The 15,507-nt window shown below is 41.2% G+C and overlaps 2 long non-coding RNA genes across 2 annotated transcripts in view; both read right to left on the minus strand.

Moving 5' to 3' along the window:
* Nucleotides 1-4,461: 4,461 nt before the first annotated feature.
* Nucleotides 4,462-14,274, minus strand: LOC101952174 (uncharacterized). The gene is made up of 3 exons (XR_510186.4): nt 13,980-14,274; nt 11,619-11,771; nt 4,462-9,570 (listed from the first exon to the last, which is right to left on the minus strand). It is a non-coding gene; the product is annotated as an uncharacterized LOC101952174 (long non-coding RNA).
* A 155-nt stretch (nt 14,275-14,429) lies between these two features.
* LOC101951907 (uncharacterized) overlaps nt 14,430-15,507 on the minus strand; it is a 57,201-nt gene continuing 56,123 nt past the window's right edge. Inside the window, exon 5 of the long non-coding RNA XR_256605.5 lies at nt 14,430-14,702. This is a non-coding gene — a long non-coding RNA (uncharacterized LOC101951907). The remainder of the gene's footprint in view (nt 14,703-15,507) is intronic.

The following is a 15,507-nucleotide window of genomic DNA, read 5'->3' on the forward strand; positions in this document are numbered from 1 at the left end:
TTAATTCACGTTCGTGGTTCAAGTCTGGTCTGGTTTTTAATGAAGACTTACAAGGTGGCACATATTAATGAGGGCCAGATCCTCAACTGGTATGAATGAGCATAGCTGGACTGATATCCAGCTGAATGTCTGGCATATAAGTCTTTAGATCATTTTTTGTTGTGTACATCGTACTGTACTTTTAAGAAATGACAGGTTTCAGAGTAGCAGCCATGTTAGTCTGTCTCCCGCAGGGGTATCCCACTCAAAAACCAGTGGGAGAACACTTTAACCTGTCTGGTCATTCAATGACAGACCTGCGGGTGGCTATCTTACAACAGAAAATCTTCAAAAACAGACTCCAACGAGAGACTGCTGAGCTGGAATTGATATGCAAACTAGGTACAATCAACTTAGGCTTGAATAAGGACTGGGAATGGCTGAGCCATTACAAACATTGAATCTATCTTCCCTTGTAAGTATTCTCACACTTCTTATCAAACTGTCTGTACTGGGCTATCTTGATTATCACTTCAAAAGTTTTTTTCTCTTACTTAATTGGCCTCTCAGAGTTGGTAAGACAACTCCCACCTGTTCATGCTCTCTGTATGTGTGTATGTATATCTCCTCAATATATCTTCCATTCTATGCATCCGAAGAAGTGGGCTGTAGCCCACAAAAGCTTATGCTCTAATAAATTTGTTAGTCTCTAAGGTGCCACAAGTACTCCTGTTCTTTTTAAGAAATGCTGGTTTAAAGAGCTGTATTTCCCCTACATCTGAGGAGTCTTCTACAATGTTTTTTCACCCTGCCATCTTAAAGGCCCTAAATCACAACCACCATCCTTCTGACTGAGGAAAACTAGAGGGGACTTTGTTACCTAACAGCATTGCACCTTAATCTGAAGGGGTCCCTGTTGAGCAACACTGCAGCACTATAACTACACTACCAGGCTCTTGCTTGATGGGGCAGAAAGCCAGCCCATTTCAGACTAAAGCTGCTTGTCACACTGGAAGATCCTTTCCATCCCTCTTATTTTCCTTAGCTAGTGAGGGAGGGATCAAATTCTGCTTTCATTTACACTAGTGTGAGGGAGGAGTAATACTGTTGACTTCAGTGGAGTTACTCTGGATTTACACTGAAAGCAGAATTTAGCCCATGACTTTTACTTGCAGTACCCAGTAGACAAATGCAAACTTGACAACAGCTGGTTATCAGAGCAACAGGCTGTTTGGTGAGACGCTCCACTGGCTGACTAGAAGGGGTGTTGTTCTTATCCCAGCACGGTGCACAAGCAGCCAGAATTCCTTGGGCAGGGGCTGTGGCTTCTTTTCTGCCTGGAGGGCACCTTGCACATCAAAAGGAGAAGCATATCTCAGGCTGCTGCTGCTCTCAGTACAGATCATGTGCATTTCCCCACAGTTTCAGCAGCCATACTGCAGGATCTCTCCCCAACCCTGCTGACAAACACAGGTGGAACAACTCAAGGGGACACAGGCAGGTTGGGGGAAATCCACCCCCACCCTCTGCTATAGTTCCCAGCCCCAGGAACTCTAAACAACTGGACTGTATGTCCCCAAAGCCTCCATCTGGCCTGCTTCTTCCTAGGACATCTTCCTATTCTCCCAGTCCCCTGGCTGCCTCCCACTGTTTATAGAGAGCTGACTCCCTAGGCTCATCTCCCTGCACACATCATTTGATCTGCCAGGACTACGCTCCTTTCTGTTGAGCAACCCCTTACTGAGCTACAGACTGCTCTTATTTCTTCCCTTGCAGACCTGCTCTTAGTCACTTAACCCTTTATCACTCATTAGCTCCACCTGGAGAGCTGAGCTAAGTATGGTACAGGTGCAGCTGAGTCCCAGTCCCCTTAAAGGGTCATCTCATCCGGTTACAGATCTACTTTGCCATGGGTAGGGAATCTGGCTCATAAAAATACCACCAGAGATCTCTAAGAGGGCCTTATTCTTCCCTTCTACAAATATTGCTCTTCTCTCTGCAGTGAATATATCTCCCCCATTTCCCATGATTTCAAGCTACTCGCTGACATTATTTAAGCTGCTTTGCACTTGCCAGTCCAGCGTAGATCTCTCACTGGCGGAGCACTTCACCCCAGCTTTTCCTCTTCTCCCTGGTGTACTGTACATGCAATGGATCACTTCTGAAAAGCTACAACTATTATGTAATTCCAAGGCTCATTTTCTGGTATCAATATCAAAAACTGACAGATGGCTGTCAGGGACACCATCCATAAATGCTGACAGTGTAGGATAGAGCTGCTCTTCTTATTAATTCACTGATTTGACAGCAGCCTTCCAAATCTCTACACAAATGCCAGTGTGGCTGTACATATCAAAGGTAAAAATAGGCTGTGGCACCATTTATACAAATTCGGAGATCTATAGAAAGACACCACTCTGTAAATGGTTTATTAGGACAGCTATACAGGTTGCCAGAAACATTATTTCTTAAATTTCTTGTTCGGATTTGTTACAGTTTGGTCAGGCTCTGTTTGACTCAGTAATGTCACTGCACATGCATGTTGTGCTCATAAGACCATGGGCCAAATCCAGCCCTGTTGTAACTCCATGGGTTTCAGACTCAGAAAGCATCTCAGTCTGTACGGGCTCTTTTGAAAGTGACTGTATGGATCTCAGCTCATCCATTGCAGAAGGGTGAAGGGAGAAGTTGAGCCTGCTGGGATTCAGACGGGTGGTTCCAGGGAATTTAGATACTGCTGAGGCCAGTTTCCATGGCCAAATCTCTATTTGAATGTGCATATGGATGCACTGGCAATTTTTTCATACGTACCAAAGGGATACTCTTTCAAATAGGGGTCTTAAAGATCCCACAACACTTTTCATATAACAAGCAGGGGTTTGAGATGGTATCCCTGTTCTGTTGCATAGTTTGTTGTCTGTCTGGTTGCTGCCCTTCACACCACAGGAAGTAGACAAGATAAGCATCTATAGAGTCAAACTTTGGCTTTTATTGGAAGGGAACCTGGAAATACAGTGGCGGGGGAGCTGTAGTGGCTGAACAGAGATAATCTATGTAGGTCAAAGGCAGGGTTCCTGTGCAGGTGCACAACTGGAATAGAGGGAGGTTGGCAGCATGATCTTCCCCCAAGCCCAATGTACCTGTGTGCGTTAGCCAGAATTTTATCCATAAGTTGTAAAGTACTTTTAAGAGTCTCCAGGCTGTTGGTGCTATGTACATGAGAGTGGGTATTAGTGAAGCTGAATTGGCCAAAAGCAGTTAAGAGGACAGATAGTTCATTAAACTGGTGAATTTAACAAGCATTGTCCTGCATGAGGATCTGTGAACTAAAATCAGGAGAGAGAATCATAGAATCATAGAATATCAGGGTTGGAAGGGATCTCAAGAGGTCATCTAGTCCAACCCCCTGCTCAAAGCAGGACCAATTCCCAACTAGAGAGAGAGAGAGAGAGAGAGAGAGAGAGACAATCAGAAACAAACTTGAAAAAGCAAAAGCTAGGAGAGCAGGCGGGCACAGAGAGCTACTTTAAGCATGAGGTGCTTAGTTTCTTATCAGAAATTGAAGAGACATCTCTGGTCCACACCAAAATAAGAGACGTGCTCAAAATGTATCAGAAGCAAATGTAATTGCTTGGTTCTGAGGAAAGCAGTAAGTGCCCAAAACAGCAACTTTTCTGCTTGTTCTTACCTTTTGTTTAACAAAAAGTAATTAAGTTTGCATCAGATTAGGCATTGGATTTGTCCTTTTGCAGCACAGCGGAGATAATTCCTTTCCTCTCCATTACCATTTAGTTCTTATTGTATTATCCAGAGTATTCTGCCAAATGAGTGTGTGTGTGTGCGTGCAGTTAATAATTTGATGATGGTTAAAGGTGCTATATTGGCAGATCTGGAGAGTAATGTCTTCTTCATCGATACCATGGGCAGCAACACTACAAGTTTCATTCCTCACCTTGACCCTCAGTATGTCTGGCACTTGACTGAAGGGACTATACCTATGGGAGTTAAGTAAGGAAAAGATATTTTTGAATATCACCCAAGAGAAAGTATGCCAAATACTATGGAGATGGGTGGCAAAAGCAAGAAACTAGATAGATGGATAGATAGATAGACCAAGTGAGGTTACTGCTAGCTGTGATAATGGATCTGTAACATAGATACTTGTTCAGTAGGAAATGGAGCAAGAACACCAAACTCATTTCACACTGGCCATTAAGCAGCAAGTGGGTGGGATTAACTTTAAGATGCTCCTGAATTGGGCTAGATTAGAAATAGCAATTTAGAGGCAAAAGGTTCTGTGTCCCTTTGCCCTTGAGTAATTCAGTCCCCCATCCATTTTAGGAAAATGATAGCTCAGTAGTATTGATGGTTTGCTTGGCTAAACCCGAGGCAGCAGGCTGAAAGCCATGCTTGATAGAGTGCTGTTTAGAGAGTTAACATTTACTTCAATCAGATAGAAAACTTGATTTGGGGATGGTTGTTTATACACATCTTGTTTTATATTTTCTTCCATCGGGGGTCACCTTCGTGCATTCCCACAAGGTTTCATTAGCAGCTGAACAACTCTGAAAGTCATTTGCTATGATGGGAAATCTTACATTGTTTGTGAGACCCAGGCATCCATCTCTGTTCATTATACTACTTTTTTAGCAGAGCCCTTCTTACTTATTTGTGTTTTCAGCATTTTCCCCAGACAGACCAATGGCCTTCTTCCACCTTCTTTTCTCATGCAGACTCTTTTAGTTCTGATTATCTAGCTGTCACACAAGGTATACTGTATTGTGCTTAAAAAGGAAACCCACCATCTGCAAATCATCAGAAGAGTAGAGGTTGAAATTCTGTCTCCTGAGTCAACATGACTGTAGGAAGTTGTGAAGAGCAGAGGAAGGAGTCCCACCTTTTCCAATACATGCCTGCCCCCTACTGGCTGATATCTGGAAGGTAATGGAGGCAACATCCATTTTTTTGCACAGTACATTCACATGAAAACTCAATATTATTTATTTTTTAAAGAAAAACTGGAGCTTATTCCTAGCAACTAGCTAGCTGGATTAACATCACATGTGATACAGCATTAGAGCAGGAGAGGACTGAATGAACCAAAAAGTGAACAAAATATGGCACACTTGGTACATCTGCAAGACGTTTTCATATTCCTGTGAGACACATACACAGGTGACACACCCATGAGCGAATGCAGCTAAAAATAAAGGGAAGGATAGTGGCTATAAGCCAATGCCTGCACTGTGGGATAAGGAGGGGTTGGCTCAGCTGCAGCTGGTCCTAGACAGAGACAGTGTGCCTGAGGCAGACACAGTACCTTTGTGAGTCACAAGTCTGTTGGCCCCGGACATACCCAGTGTACACTCCTCCCCATGTCAGACCTGCTTTGCCGAAGGAGGAAAGGGTCCATGGACTAATAGTTCCACCCAAACATCTCCTCTGTCTTCTACCTCCTCTCACTTCCGGCACCTCTTACTTATGATGTCCTAGGTACATCTACATTGAACATTTAACCAAGATCTGAGCACTTAGGTTAGCCTAGCCCAAATATGAGTGTTCCCAAAGTCCTACTTGTGTCACTGTGCCTTCATTAGGTTAGCCTAGCCCAAATATGAGTGTTCCCAAAGTCCTACTTGTGTCACTGTGCCTTCATTGTTTCTGCATTCACCTATGTGTGTGTGTGTGTGTGTGGGGGGGCTTATCCTATGGTTCTTTGTTCTGAGATGCTCTAGGATTCTTTCCCAGTTAATTGTACCAAGTGTGGAATAACCTGTCTGTCCCTTTGGGGGAATTGTGGGAAGGGCATTGGATGATTATCAACATTCATGTGATCTTGCCTGCATCCTCACTACAAAGTGGGCAGATTCCAACCTGAGCTAATGCTCAGGCTTTAACCCAGGGGTCGGCAACCTTTCAGAAGTGGTGTGCCGAGTCTTCATTTATTCACTCTAATTTAAGGTTTCGCGTGCCAGTAATACATTTTAACCTTTTTAGAAGGTCTCTTTCTATAGGTCTACAATATATAACTAAACTATTGTTGTCTGTAAAGTAAATAAGGTTTTTAAAATGTTTAATCAGCTTCATTTAAAATGAAATTAAAATGCAGAGCCCCCCAAACCGGTGGCCAGGACCTGGGCAGTGTGAGTGCCACTGAAAATCAGCTAGCGTGCCACCTTCGGCACCTGTGCCATAGGTTGCCTACCTCTGCTTTAACCAATACTGTGCAGGCATGGGTTCAAGAGCAAATAATGATATGCTTAAGGGTGTGTGGATGTTACAGGGTATTAGGGAAAAACTTTTAGAAGCATGGGCTGAGACTACATTTTAGACATAATCTTAGTTTTGGAACAGCTTCCAAGCATCCTGCCTCTTCTCTTTCCAGTGTCTTCTGAAGTGGTCTATGAAGACTTCCAGCACTGTACTGTTGTTTTCAGATTGTAAACTCTTCCAGATAGGGAATCTGTGATTGTTCTTGTGCCCTTTACCTGCTGTGCAGCATTCTGTAAACCCACTGTGCCACGTAAATAGCAATGACTATTCTTATTGGAACTATTGAATTTCTGCCAGCTATATGGAGCAGGAAAACTCATGAAGGACTGGGCTTTCTTGTGAGATGATATTTACTTTCTGCTGTCACTCAAGCCCCAAATGCCATGGGAACAATTCTGCCTCTCACTGCTTCAGCACTTTCACTTCTAGCTGGAACCCAGAAGTGCAGTGAAAAGTGGTGGAGGGAGATAAGAGTTCTGAATGTTTCTGACCACCATGACCACCACAACCAAAATTGATCTGATCTGGAGATTTATGACTCCTTATCCCATTACCAGTCCCTTGAGTCCACGCAGCTTCCAGAGCAATGGGACATTAGAGAAGTTTCATGCTAATGGAGAGTACTTATAAAATGGATTATTCTCTTCAATACTGTGATGTATCCTAGCATTTTCTGTCCATTTCCTGTTAGTTAAACTGGCACAGAGTGCCGAGATTACACCTATTTGAGACTTGGATTGGGGATTCAGGAAGTGAAAACATCCATACACTGTCCTACTGCTGATCTGGAAACATCACTTCAGTCTCCATGGCTCATTTACAGCTAGCTCATTCCTTAACAACCCTTAGATGGAGATAATTTTCAGCCACTATTAGTTTGCCCTAGATTGCATGTCAAAAAAGCCTAGAACTAAAAGGCTGTGTTATCCCTTTATTAATCCTGTAAGACATCCACTCCCACAAGAGTGTCAGTAGATTTGTTGCCTTTCAGTATGTGGACACTCAGATAATTAGTATAGTTGGAAGAATAACATGGTGTATAGATATGTAGATGCATTGCTTGAGAGACACATTTCAATTTTATTTAAATTTCATGTGGAGATAGACAGCAGTGTCCCTGGTTGTCATCTTCCTTTGAAAATTGCTCTGCACTATGAGGCTTCTGCATTAAAAAAACAAACAGTATCACCTTGCATAACAGCACTATCCCCTTGTTTAGTAAATTACCATGTGTCCTTTACTAGGGTGACCAGACGTCCCGATAAAATCGGGACTGTCCCAATATGGAGAAGTTTGTCCCGCGTCCCGACCGAAGCATGGTCGGGACGCCATTTGTCCCGATATTTTGTTTCGGGCGGATTTTTTTTCTTTCTTTCTTTTTGCGGCGGTGACAGGCAGGGGGAGCGCCTTTTGAATTGTTACACTCACCCGGCACGTCCGGGTTTTCGGGTCCTTCAGTTGCTGATGGTCTTCGGCGGCATTTCGGCGGCAGGTACTTCTTTCTTTGGTGGCAAGGTTTATTACCCGCCGCCGAACTGCCGCAGAAACCCCATACGGTTTGAGTGTAACACCTAAAAAGGTGCTCCCCCTGCATCGGTCCTGATATTTTCGAGTTCTCATTTGGTCACCCTAGTCCTTTACACACATGATGCACTAAAAACCAAGGATTGTGTGCATTAAATTTGAATACTGGACCGAAAGAAGATAATATCTCTACGCTGACAGGATCCTATTAACCACTCTTACACATAACTATTCTTCAGTGCATAATTGTGTTCTTTAAAGTAGGGGTAATGGCAAGACAGCTAACTAGGAAAGGGATACAGGTTCCAAAAAGTCACATCTGATTGATGTACTTGACAAGTTGGTGACAAAATTAAATTTTGCTCAGAACAATTTGGGATAATTGATTTGGTTTATGACTTTGATCAGAATGTAGACACATACAACATAGCTTCATAATGTCATGCTAATTGTTCAAATTACGAAGAGAAAGTGAGAATGGAAAAAAATGGTTATGAAAATGGTTAATTAGAGAATTCAAATGGAGTAGATGAAATACCCTGTCACATTCTGTGGTGCAATCCAGACCAGTGAGAGGTTGTCTCACCATCTGCCCTGTAACCATGGGTGCCTCGCAATACTTTACTGTTGTAGATCTCAACATGGGCTGCTCCCAAACAGCCTACCAACATGCAGGTCTCACCCAGTATTTCAGAGAAATATTATGGTTCATTTGCTCCTTTAAGGAGACAAAACACACCAGTTTGCCACATTAAGTGGAGCCAACATTCACTTTAGTACAAACACAGTGCTGTTGGTTTAGATTAATAGTAAAACAAAATATAAAAGTCTGAAACTTAATCTAGCAAGTTTTAGTTCAAGGCTTCGTTCAAGATGACCTTTCTCACTCAAAGTCTTCCAGCAAGATGAAGAGTGACTCTCTCCTTGGTCAGGATGTTTGCCAGAGACCAAAAATTATTGCTGCCTTTGTCTTCTTTGGTGAAGAGATATTTGGAGGTTTTCTGCCCCTTTCTTTTATACTCCAATGAACCTTTGAAATGGATTCTGCTGAAGGTCATCCCTCAAAGTAAAGTTTATTCTAGCAGTGAGGAAGGCAACATGGAGTCTGGTGGTAAAGTAGGCTCCATGTTCTTCTTTTCCCTCCAACTTGTGTTTGCTGTAATGGAAATTGGTCTGTTTCCTGTCATTTCCTCCTACTGCTCTTGATGGTCTTGTTTATTACTTATGTGCAAACTGAGGTAAATACACATTCCTTCATTTAGGATAGTTCACTTAATAACTTTTGCCTAGGCAGGGCTGTCTGGTTTTGAAAAAATAACATCATCCAGAGGGAATTCATAACTTTACATATAATGTGGTTACATATATTTTGCCATGATATTATTGACCAGTGAGTTATTAGTTTTCAAATGATAACGTACAAGGCATGTTCTGTACAAAGATTATTACAATTCTCTAGGGTGTGAATATAGGGGTGCTTCTGGTCACAACCACTTCTTCTGCAAAGCCCAGAAATGCTATCTAAGTCATATCAATAAAAATGCTGCCACTGAAAAATTATGGACCTGATTTTGTAATCTTAATCAAGTCTCCAGTTTTCTACCCACAATTCATTGTAGGTGCAGGTGACAGAATTGGGATGTCTGACTTCCTGATCAGTGGACACCTCTCTTTCTGTGCAGCACCAAGGCTATTGTGACAAGATGTTATGCTGGAAACGACAGTCTTCAGAGCTGTGTGCCTGGAGGCAGATTATAATCAGCAGAGGGTCCTTAACTCTAGAATTTGCTTCTCCTGCAAGCAAAAGAAAACCAAGGTAATTTGATTTACAGAACCAGACTGTGGCTAACTCTTGCATGGATGTGCAAAGCGGGGGACACAAAGAGCTCTGCTGTGCAAAAGTGCGGCTTCCCGCTATTCCCTCCTGTGGTAAAAGCCACCAAAATAGAGGCAGGGAGTGGGCGGACTTATGGCTATGAATCCTCTCCACACAAGGCAAGAGAAGGAAGTGCAAAACTGTGCCTTCTTAAGGAATGACACAAAGCAAGCCGAATATGGAGCCATAATTAACTTTGACCCCAGAGGTTTGGTGGTAGGGGACAATGGGCATAGGGATTTGTTTCTGGGAGGAAGAAAGTAGAGTCTATTTTTAGTTAAACACTGGAAAACTAATTTTGTTGTATTTAAAACAAAAATGTGTTTCTGTGGCTGACAGGGAATTGTACTGGGCACTTTCTTTGAAAATTAATGAAAACCCCCCAGTACTTGAGCAGTGTAGTGTAGCAGCAGTTCTGAATCTCTGACATATACTTCTGGACCTGAGCTCAGGAGTGTGAATGTAGGAGCTAGTGGAACTGTTGTGTTACATGTGCTGATTATTAATTCAAATGGAAGGGTTTGTGGACAAGTGAGATTCTGGTGTATTTGGGTAAGTATTGTTAGCAAATACTGAACTTGGTGCAGTGATATCACACAATGCATGGATAAGAGCATACACCTATAATTTTAGCTCATTACACTCATTATTTGACTTTGTAACTTATTGGCTATGAGCAGCTCACAAGCAGGAGCCTAATGCTTTTCCAGTGGGTTTCAGGAGTGTCTGATTTATGCCAGATTATGAAAGGCTCAGTATAACAAATGGGGGGAGGGATAGCTCAGTGGTTTGCTAAACTCAGGGTTGTGAGTTCAATCCTTGAGGGAGCCACTTAGGGATCTGGGGCAAAAATCTGTCTGGGGATTGGTCCTGCTTTGAGCAGGGGGTTGGGCTAGATGAACTCCTGAGGTCCCTTCCAACCCTGATATTCTATGATGCTGCCTGGAATGGTTCATGACTGTGACAGCCAATCTCAGGGCAGATACCCCAAACTCGTGGTATGTTCTATAATTAGATTTCACCAACCCAATAACAAGCGTGAACTCTTGAAGCACTAGAACAGTTTTACAGAGTCACCGACAGTCCCCTAGGGCACTCCAGTCTATCTTGCTACCCAGGCAAGATGGATTTAGTGATAGTTGGCCGCTAGACACCAAAGATCACAAAAGATTCAGGTTGCTTCCAGTCCCAAGAGACCAGATCAATTTGTTACCCCAGATCAATTTGTACCTTAAATCTCATGCCAAAGACTGCACTTGTAGCCAATCCTAGAGTAAATCAACTAAGGATTCATTAATTAAGAAAAGAAACGATAGAGTTATTTACAGGTTAAAACAGGCAAACATATATACACAAATGAGTTACAGTCTGGGGTTCCAAAAGGGGATAGAGTTGCAGCAATCTGTCAGCACTGAATGTCTCAGTAAAAGAGATGAAACATTTTCTTGTTCACTATCTTTATTTCCTTCTTCCAGAAGTCAAGCTGATTGGTTGAGACTTTTTGCACATAGTCTCTTCATGAGTATGAAGGGACAATTAACAAATTCTTTGTATTGTGATGTCCCACTATGGCCCATTTAGTTTTGATATCCTTCTTAATGAGCAGGAGACGATCCCTTCTGACAGACTGACAGTTTCAGGGCAAACATATTTTACCATCATATAGCAAAAACTTAAATATTACCTTATAGCATGTGATAAAGATATAAGTGAGATTAATGCATGCAGAACTTAGAAGCGTTTCAAATTCTAAAAGCTAAACACATTGTTATAAGTCTAATACTCATCTTACCCATACCAACACACAGATGAGCTAGACTGGTTTTCTGCAATGAATTTGCCAGTGCTTGGCTGAGGCCTAAAGACTTGGTAAGAACTGGCACCTGGTTTGTCAGCATCACAGACACATTCATTGACAAGGGACATTTAAAAGAATACTGCCTTGCCTAGCTGTGAGATCTCCTACCTAAGGAAATGCTCACTCCTCCCATCATACTTGGCATTTACGTTGCCTTGCAATTTTAGCTCATTTCTGGAAAGACTTGGTTGTTCAGTAAATGCCTTGATTGTGGGTGCCAGCTTCAAAACAGAAGATTACACAGTCATCATCACAGACAGCCTGATAGGGAAAGTGAGAGTTAGAGAAAGCACTGAAAAACTTACATGATGTATTAAAGACACTATAAATGCTAGGGAATCTGACACAGTCTTTTACATTTGAAGTGCGGGATTTATTTTACAAGAAAAAAACTACTAAGGTTTGAGGAGTCCTTTCCTTTCTTTATTTAACAATAATTTATGTAGAAAGAATCAGATTAAGTATTTTTTATGGAAGCTGGAAAGCTCGGTCTGTGCAAGATTTATTATTTATTTTGTAAAAACATTTTGTATTTTGGACAGCAATAGGTCCTATGAATGTGCTAGAATGAGAAAGCATCTTGTTTTGTTTCATTTAACTGAAAATCAATAAATAGCTATTTTTTGATATACCATCTTTTACCAGCCACCTGCCAAGCATTCATTAAATATCAGCTTTATTTACTTATTTTCTTCGTCAGGTTAAAGAATTAGTTCCTCTGTAGAAACCTTGAATCAGGGATTATAAATTAGTGTGGCATAAGGCGATTATTCCTGTGCTTTTTGGAAAAAAAAAACAGTGTAGTGTAACTCTGAATACTGGTTTGAAAGACGTTGGAAAGAAGAGGCGAAATGGTGTATCTTATTATATAACACATACACATTCCTTACTGAGGCATAGCTTCCAATCACATGCCTAAGTAAAGACTGCAAGATTTGGCCCATAGACCAATTAGCAAGAAATCAGATTTCCTGCTCTACTTTGCAAATTTCACTAAACTTCAATATGCAGCATATCTTTTCCCATGATTACAGTTAAGTCCCATAGTTTCTTTCAGGGTAAAAAATGCAAAGTACCTAAATAATGTAGGAGCCTAAGTCCCATTTTCAAAAGTGAGTTAGATACTAAAGAGCCTAAATCTCATGGAAAATCAATGAGACTTAGCCACTTCCAAAATTTTTATTCTTAATAAACAGCGTAAGAAAATGAGAAACGACCCCCATCCAAGTACCCTGCTATACAGAAAGTACACAATGCCGTCATACCTACTACCTACAGGGAGGTGAAAGAAACTGGGCATGCTGAGCACTGAAATAATCTTACTGAATATGAGAGGATTAAACAATGAGCATTGGTGCACAACCCCCTTTAACGCCCTGATCCAGCAAAGCACTTAAGCACTTGCTTAATTTTATGCATGAATAATCCCATTGAAGTCAGTGGCACTAATCATGTCTTTAAAGATAACTAGGTGCCCAAGCACTTTGCTGGCTTAGAGTGTAATTCCTTGATTTGAAGGGTTGTGGCAAACAGTTATCTCTGATGGAGGAAAGGAAAGATTCTTGGAGAATTTGGTTATGTTTATCACCGAATGACATTCCATGGGAAGTCTTTTATCACAACCACTCCACCTTGCAAACACCGGGCTCCATGCAGTGTGATTCTAAACACCTATACACACTAAGTAAATACATGATTTCACTAGCTTTTATTGCTCTCTCTAAAAGGCGGAGAAAATGACCATATTCCACAGTCTCTGCTAATCTTTCTCCTTAATTAAGCCATTAGAAAAAGTTAATGTTCACTGCGAGCTTTTGTTAAAGAGGGTTGTTAAAATAGAACCTGTGGGATGCTTCCTCTGAGATTTACAATATACTATAGCTTTATTTTTCTGAGGGGGTGATATTAAAGTCTCTGCATGTTTGCTCAGAGGGACAAATGTGTCGAAGTACACGCACAATCTTGTATGTAAAGACCTGATCCTGTTCCTATTGAAAACAATGGTAAACCTTTCATTGACTTTAATGGGAGCAGAATCAGTTAAAGAATTGCCATGTGGCTTTAGGAAGCTTGTTTCTAATTATGTACCCTTGGATGACATTAAATGATGCCTCAGAAAGTTATGCTTGGGTTTAGTTGAAACGTAACCTTAAATAAATGTTTAAGGTTATATTTGTAATAAAAGAGTTTTGTTGAGCCACAATGGATAGGATTTGGTTACATGATGTCTATCTGTTTAAAAGTCTGTATACTGTATTTTAATTATAAGTGAATTACAGAGCATTTTCTGTGAAATCTGAGAGAAGAAGAAACAGCAGGAACACAGCAAGAAAACTAGAAAAAGAAGTGAAGTGGACTGTTTAATAGCTAATTAGAGCAATATGAGCACTTCTAGTCTGCATAACTAGAGGCACCATGTCATGGAGCAGGGATGTAAGAATTCTCTCTACAGCTGATGTGCAACTATACCTGGAATGCTGCATTCCTTTCTGGGCATCTTGGAGTCAGACAGCTATGGACAAATGAGAGGGTATTCAGACAGGAGAATAAAAAATGTTAGGGGGATATGGGTATCAACTTATTTAGGAAAGATTGAAAGAGTTTAAAAGAGATAATTACGTGTTGCTTGGCTAAGGTGGAGACATAACAACAGTCTAGAAATTAGGAATGTCTGAACTCATTTGCCTCATTTTGAATCCATGTGAATATTGTGGATATTTGAATATTGTGTTTTAAACTCAACTGCATCTCTCTCCCCCCACACATTTGGATCAACATAGTTTTTAAGAAGTTCTTTTATCCTTAGCACATGGTTCCCTTTAATTAGAAAGCCATGATTTTTCTTTTTTTCCCCAATAGAATCACACTTGAACAAAACTCAAAAGACAACATGGATTTAAATTGCATGACAGACTCTACATTGTTTTGTGAACCCAAGAAAGGAATGTGCAAACAATCTTGCCTGATCCATATTTGACAGCAGCCCCTTTATTTCAATGGGAATGGAGACAGAAGACAGTGGAGCTTGCCAGCTTACACCAGCTGAGTATCTGGCTCTGCATTCTCCTCTCAGCTCTTCAGGAGGTTCTTACAAGTGAAGATTGAGGCACATTTGTGAGGCAGGATGGGTGAAGCTTGCAGTGCTAGTCTCTGGGGTTGTCAATCTAACACCTTTCACCAGCTCTAAATGAACTTTAAAAAGAAAAAAAACAACAACCACCACCCAGTGGTGTCCCTTTAAATATAAAGAGTTACAACATTCTGTTCTCAAGTATTAGATTCTAACAATGCAACAGATTACAATAATAAAATGACAAAGAAAAGCACACTTTCCACTTTGCAGTCACAAAAGCATTCATCAAATACAATATTCTCAGCAGAACAGAGGCAGGGGCTCTTTTTTAAGATAAAGATTAGTTAAAAACAGTTAAAATTCTTTACAAATATATATATATATATCTCCACAGGGTGGGCTCTCTGTATAAAGATTCAAAACATTAGAACAATAGAATAAGATTCATTATTATGGTTTTCATCAAAGATGAATTCTTACACAGCTTTTAAATGAATTCAACCTTGGGAAGTAGTCCTCCTGCTGGTTAGTTAACTCAGATGATATTTGCAGCTCAGTCCTGAGTCTGAATGATTAAGGTGATGTCAAGATGCCTTGGGACAAATCAAGCTCTGATTTATACCCTAAGGCTATGGCTACACTACCAATTAAGTTGAATTAGCCACCCCCTGAGTGACATAACTTTTACCGACTTAAGTGCCAGTGTGGACAGTGGTAAGTTGGCGGGAGAGCTTCGCCTGCTGACAGCTAGGACCACTCGTGGGGAATGGAGCAATTAAGCTGATGTGAGAGCTCTCTCCTGTTGGTTTAGAGCAGCGACTCAGCTGCGCCACTGTAAGCTCTCTAGTGTAGCCATAGCCTCAGTAATTCCATTGACATAATTGCCTGAGGTTTAAATCAGGTAGAATTAGTCCCCTTAAATTT

Source organism: Chrysemys picta, chromosome 4 (genome assembly GCF_011386835.1).
Source record: "Chrysemys picta bellii isolate R12L10 chromosome 4, ASM1138683v2, whole genome shotgun sequence".
In the NCBI taxonomy this organism is placed as follows: domain Eukaryota; kingdom Metazoa; phylum Chordata; order Testudines; family Emydidae; genus Chrysemys; species Chrysemys picta.